Here is a 7528-nt window from a genome sequence, read left to right as displayed (position 1 = left end):
AGTATTTACCTACATATTTCATGATAATATTATCACCTATTATATTGTAATTAATCTTGAATAAAAAAGTTGGGTATAAATGGGGGAAAATGGGAAATTTCATTGATATCTGACATTTGATTACATCTCATTTTGGCCTATGTTTATAAATCGATAAAATCATACTTCAGCAAAAAATTGTCATTTGCAGGGTGCGACTAATTGGCACGCCCGTTAGAATTCTATTGATTTGGTATCACGTTAATTAGGCGCTGTCAAGTGAGCGATTTACACTTCGGTATGCAAAAATATTAGACCTAGCCATGAAAAATTACTCTCTATTATTATTACCAATTTATTAATAAAAAGCACTTTGATTTTATATACTAATATTGTAATTAATTTAATTATATATGGATTTTTTCTTATCTCAGGTGAGATGTTTCATTAGGGTTGATATAAAATTCCTGTTAGTTACTATATACATATTTTAATAAACAAACAAAAATTTTGGAATTACCCTGCCGTAGAGATCGCTAAGAAATTTATTTTAAAATACTTGCAAATTTATAATTACATTTTTTGAGGAACGTCGAATAGTGCTTTTGGCGTGCTCCAAATTTTCTCTGTGCGTAAATACGCCAAGCCAAATTATCCTCTGTGAATTGACGTGATAACCTGACATTCATCTCAAAATCTTTTGCATTGAATAAATTAATAGTTAACATGACATTAAAAACGATAAATTTAAGGAATTTATTTATTAGTATACAGTTTATAAAATTAATAAATATTGATCATTTTGAAATAGGAAAAGAATCAATTTTTTGATATAAAGAATTTCACTCGATTTTGAAAGAGAAAATTTTTTGGTAGCTTTTTTATTATAAATTTTTTTGGATTTTTTGAGCCTTCTTTTTGAAGGCCTTTGGCCCGACGGATTACAGTTTTTACAAAAATTTATTTTTTGAAGATATAGTTTATTACCTTTATTATATTTTCGTTAAATATATTCGATGATTATAATTTGAACGCATACTGAAAATAGAGGATTCTTATGCATAAATAGTTTTATTTTATAATAAAACTTTTTCAATTATTACAAATTTGAGACAAAAATTAATTTTTAATATAATTAAAATTTACAACAAAAATAAAATATTTTACTCATTTCTTTGGGAAAAGGGAAGGGGACGGGGAACTTATGGGAAATTTTTAATCTTATATTAACACTAAAATTAATTTAGAATTTCGGAATTAATTAAAATTTTAATTTTGGTATGATGACGCAAGATCATCATTGAAATGTTTTAATAAAATTGGAGTGAGGTTATGGGGGTTAATATTTATTGGTTGCTTATTTTAATTAGGTATGAGGGTGCAAATGAGGATTAAATTTAGTGGGGGGGGGGGGGGTAAAATCGTCATTTACTATGGAGAGGATGTAGGGCGAAGGCTAAGCTAGCTCAGAAGTAATATGCAAACTCAGTGGTATGGAGATTTTGTTGAGTGGATAGAGAGTTCGGGTAAGTACTGTGGCTTTTACCATCATTAAGAAGTTATGCGTATATGGTAAAGGAAAACCTAAAAATAAACTAACATGGAGTCGACACATGTCAATAAAAGGTTCTTTCCTTTATTTTATTTTTTCTAGTAATACAGACAACTGAATGGAAACAAGATTTTGGCCAACCTTAAGATAAAAAAGCGACTGATCATTTATCCTGTAAATTTTATCAATGTTGAGACTTAAATGTATATTAATTTAATCCGTTTGGCAGGCATAAAGAAAAAGGAAAATTGACAATATAGATATCGCTAGAATGTAAAATATAAAAAACTATCTATTTAGTGCTTGACTACTACTTACAATTAAATATGAGAACCACAAAAAGAAAATCAGTTATAAACAAAATAAAAATGATGACATCACGCTCTAAACTTGAAATGAGTCAAAACATTAATTCTGAAACTTATACCAAACCATTATTGCTAAGATTGACATCATATTAAAAGGAAAATTATATAAGCAATGAACAATATGTAATGCATGATTAGTACTTATTTCAATCAGTTTTTCCAGTCAATAATTAAAATCAGTTATAAGCGAAATAAAAATTAGGACATATTCGACTGCATCTTAAATATTGAATAAATAAAAAATACACCACATCTTATGCGGAATTTTATAGAATTTTAAAATAGGATTCAAAAATCGATTTCTTCTTACGTTAAGGTTTCTCCCCCTATTCAAGATATCTTTTAATCGAATCCCGGAAACCCTCAGGAAAAAAGAAAACCCCGAATTTTTTTTTTCGAATAGACTTATAATCTAATAATATCGGTATATTTTTATTTTGATTTAATAAGAAATAGACAAATTAGTATATTCATTACTTAAAAATTACTCATATACCCTTCATAAAAAATGATGATGTTCAAATTGGTACTGGGACAAAAAAATACCAAAATAACCCATGTTTATTTTCGTAAAAATTATTTGCTATAGTAATAAATACAATATCCATCCTTAATTATTATATTGAGTAGACTAAATTTGACAAAATTTGCAATAAGATCTGTTTATTTTATTGAAAAATCATTATTATGTATATATAAATTTAATAATTTAGAATAATAATTATATCGGTTGACATCGAATATTGAAGGAAATCGCCCTCATAAAATCTGGAGGACTTCGCACCCCATCACGGTATTCCTCGCAAAGTTTCTTTAACCTAATCTGTGTATTGTAACTCTGCGATTTTGTTTTCGGTGTTCAACTACCTACATGCCTTCGTTCAAGTTTGGTTTCATCGGCAGCCACCTCGCCTTTCATTATTGTTCCCAACCATCCAACCTTCGCATTGATTATTTGTGCGTTCTTCGTCGGATAGAGTGCTCTTCACATTCCAAGTTTCTTAAGGAAATCAAGGCCCAATTCGACGTGTCTGGGATTGAGAATTGCTTGATACTCCATTGATGTAATTTTTATCGAAATATTCAAGAATATCTTTATCATTGGTCGGAGTAGATGATCTCAGGAATGCTATTGCATTGACCATATCACATAAAGGAACAAAAGCTAAGCCGTCCATCATGCCACAAAAGAAACTTAGGGCTTCATCGGTTCTGTATTGGCTTTACAGACCTAGCTTTTGTATTTTCCTATGTAATTGAAAAAATAAATATAAATAATTTAACATATAATCATACCAATGACGGTTTTAACCGCGCTCTTAGCAGACTTTTCGAAATCCATGTATATATATAATGGATCAAATAATAAATCCCTTTTGACATTTAGACAGTAATATTTCGAATATTTTTTCATAAGTATTTTGTGTTTATTTTTGGAGTACACATTAAACAGCGGTGATAAAAATATTGTTTATTGATACTCTAATGATATATAATTGTAGAAAATTTTTGGGGGACATGGCAAAATTTCCATCCATATACCATGCTGTTGTATTTGATATTAAATAAAAATAAAGATTTAAAATGACTTAAAGCAATAATGGGAAGAACAAATAAATTGAGAAAAAAATTTAAGAAAAATTGCCGAGAAAAAAATTTAAGAAAAATTGCCAAGAAAAAAATTTTAAAAAATGATTTTCCTTTTTTTTTGAATGGGAATTTTCCAGGGGGGTTTTTCCCATGGGGTTTTTTCCGGGGGTTTATTTCCGGGGTTTTTTTCCTATTACCCTTTTAATTTTCTGATTCCATGATCATCATAGATGTTGTTTTTTCTTTTCATTATCATGTTAGAAGTTAATCTCATTAAATCGAGTTATATTTTTAAAATTTTTATATGAATTTGATATTAAGACGCAGTTCTAAGCAAGAGTTTGCCAAACTTTTGAAAGAACTAAAACTTAGACTAATATATAATGTTTAAAGTGTATGCATTTTAGTTTAATCTTCAATCCGTTTGGTAAACAGTATAAATAAAAAAATTATTAGCAAAATACGATAATTGATACCAAGATTCAAGATAAAACGAAGATTCTAGAAACACAAAAGCAATTATAATAAAAAAATTACATAAACGAAAAATCTAAAATTAGTTTTACTTTTATCATTTAAAAAAAACCTTTTTATTATCTTTTAAAATATGAGACTCGATGTGGTTGTAGCTTTGATTATTTATATTAAGTAGCGGCATTAAAAATTAGTCAAATATTAGAGGCACTAAGTATCTGGGTTTGCCAATATTTAAATCCAAATAAGTATACTTACAAATTCATCAATCAGTTTTTCAGTCAACATATAAAAACCTATTATAAGCGAGATAAAAACTAATTGTAAGCCTTACCCTCGCGGCAAAATATGGCGTATTTTTGTATTCTTCCCGGGGAATTTTGTATACTTCGCCGAGAATACGCGCTAATTGTGAATTCAGGGTTAGACTGAGTCTCAATTATCGGATTTTAAATTGCGATTCAAATATCAATTACATTATATTAAGGTTTCTTTTACAGCGATTCAAATTATTTTTGAATTTTATGGTTCAACGATCCTTATAAATACAATTTGTGTTTTTCTATTTATTTAATAGAAATAGCAATAAAATAGTTTAAAACGTATTATATTTTGAATCGAAATATACTTTCAAAAATTTAATATGAATCTGTATCTCATAAGACGCAATCCAAAATATGAAATTTGCTAAACTATTGAAAGTACTAATATTCCAAAATTTAGGGAATATCTATTAAAGGTGGGTGCGGGCCATAAAACTATGCGTGACAAGATGGGTCACGGCGTGAGTGTGAATATATTTTAAATTATTAGGCGTGACGGGCCTTCCCAAATGCCGGGCGTGATTGGCGTGAACATAAATTTCCCGTGAAGCACAAAATATTAATATTTAACATTGTTTATAAATTTGCAATTTTATATTTATAATATATATTTTTTAATTTAATTATGTTCTAGAGAATAATTTTTGAACACAAAAAAACTTCCGCATTAGATAAACAATATTTTTTTTCCGTCATTTCAATTGAATGAAAAATAATAAGTTTCTCAATTCTCGTTCAGCAATAGAAATTTGATAATAAATAAATTTAATTTAAAAATGTTTTATTTTCATTTATCTTTACTAAATTTTTTATCAATATCGAAAGGATCGGATAATCTGATCGCAGATTCTCGTCCCCCAATAAATGAAGTTTATATATGGAAACAAAAATTAGTAAAATTTTGTCAACCTTCTGAAAGTGATACAATAATAATCAAGATATGCTTAAGTCGATACCAACTATCATTTATAACTAATTCATCCTGCACACCTAAAACGCCGTATATTCTAAATGAAACATTTGAAGAATTTCTGGATGATTCTGATGAAGCATCAACATCTACCGATGAAAGTTGTGAGGATTAACTTAAAAGATTTATCACTCATAAAACAAATGTCATTTGGGAGCAGGAAAATTTATTTCTTTTTTTTGAAAAAATTTGCTAGTAAAATTTTATCAGTTCCAGCAAATTCAGCTTCTACTGAAAAATTATTTTCTATAGCCAATCGCTTATTAGAAAGGAGAACACAATTGAAATAAAAAACATATTTTGTGTTATTAATATGGAATTAGAGAAATAAAAACTATGATAGAGTAAATTCAAAAAATCGTAAAAGTATAGCAATAAAGTTTTAAAAATATTTAAAAAAATCTTAAATTTTTGGGCGTGACTGGCTTGATCAAAATATTATCCTTCGTGAGTAAACGGGTCGGGTCACATTTTTTTAGTAGTGAGCGTGAAAGAGCGTAAATTATTGCCGCCATCGGACCATGAATAAAAAATTAGCCCCGTGCCAACCTCTAATATCTATAACTAGCATGCATTTTAGTTAAACTCAATCCGTTTGGTAGACAGTATAAATAAAAGTGATTAACAAGGGAAAAATTGAATTGACCCCTCCCCAACGCTTGTCTACCTCTACTCTAGTGTACATTATTTTCGCTTATCAGCTTATAATATAGAAATATAAATATATTTAATGAAGACATGACTATTTAAACTATAATTGATGAAATATTATCAAAGAAAACAATTTTACCATCATAATCAGAATTTTGAAACATATAATTGCTCATTTTTATAAACATATAATAAAGGAAATTTCGAGGTTATTGCATCATATGTATATATAGTATTGGGATTGGAATTCATGGGGATCCGGAATCTCTCGATTTAAAATCATTTATTAAGGGTGGTATTTAAATTTGAACAATTGAACATAATCGTAAATTTATTCCAGCATATGGAGTGTATACACCTTGAATTTCAAATTGTAGACTTTTATTAAATTAATATAAAATAACAGTACTTCGACAATTCACGGCAAAATTGTCTGAAATAGTTTATTGAATCTTTATGAATTTCATGCCCCAATATGAAATAGATAATAAATTATTAGACTTATAAAAATAATTTAGCACAGTCGTATAATAGAGCGAAAAACAATTTTAAACGAACATAAAAAATTTTTAAATCCACCGTCTTAAAAACATTCATAACTCATGAACTACTGAGTAAAAATAAAATTAATTTTGCATACCTATGCTCTACTTATGAAAAATCTATATTAAATACAAATACCTGAGATTTTTAAGTAATAACGTTTTTAAAAAGTTCAGGTGGCTAAGATCAATCAACCTTGGCCCACTTTTTTTTTAATTCTAAAATTAATTGTTTATAAATGGGTTTTTGTATTTAGGTCGAGTGGGAGCCCCAAGAGCAATATTATTACCTTTAATTGAATTTCGCTCCAATTTTTCTTATTGAATATAAAAAAATCGAAATTTAAAAAAACTGAGCCAAAAAATAATATAAGTTTATTTATAGTCCCAATTTTTTTTTTTGAATATCCAGTTGTAACGAGCGAATTTTTTAATGATCAATTATATAATAATTAATTATTCCTAAAAAACTTTTAATTTTGGCGTTATTTGGAAAATAAATTTAATATTTATAAAACCAACCCGCTTCTAATATTTTCCCGTTTGTAAATAATTTTTGTCATTTCACCGTCCTGCCTTTTAAAAAATATACTGCTCTCTCTCTCGGGATTCATAGCAGAGTTGGTGGCGCGGCTCTTTGGGTTAATAATTGGTGGAAATAAATAATTGTTCAATAAATATATATGCCACGATAAATTGAGTATATATATTTTTTGTTAACACGATATAAAATGGTAAAATTTTAGAATTATGATCTAACGATGTTGCGAAGAGCATGCTTTTAGCTTTAAAATCTGCAAAATTTATCATATCAAGATGTACCGATCGTAGAAATTTATCGAACTCAAAAATAAGGCTTCATAAATCCTGGTTTTCAACGAATTTTAAAAAGTTAAAATAACTTGTGGCACACATTTATTAATTTTTAAAGGCATAAATCCTAACGAATTGAATTATTGCATCGCTTATTTAATGAATAATTATTTTCAGAAAATTAGATTCCTTTATTTTAACGGGATAAAACTTAGATAATATATAAAGAATTTATAAATACATGACACACAAAAAAAAATTGAGGC

Source organism: Gordionus sp. m RMFG-2023, chromosome 1 (assembly GCF_954871325.1).
Source record: "Gordionus sp. m RMFG-2023 chromosome 1, tfGorSpeb1-WG-v2, whole genome shotgun sequence".
NCBI lineage: Eukaryota > Metazoa > Nematomorpha > Gordioida > Chordodea > Parachordodidae > Gordionus > Gordionus sp. m RMFG-2023.
Note: the sequence above shows the minus strand (reverse complement) of the source record.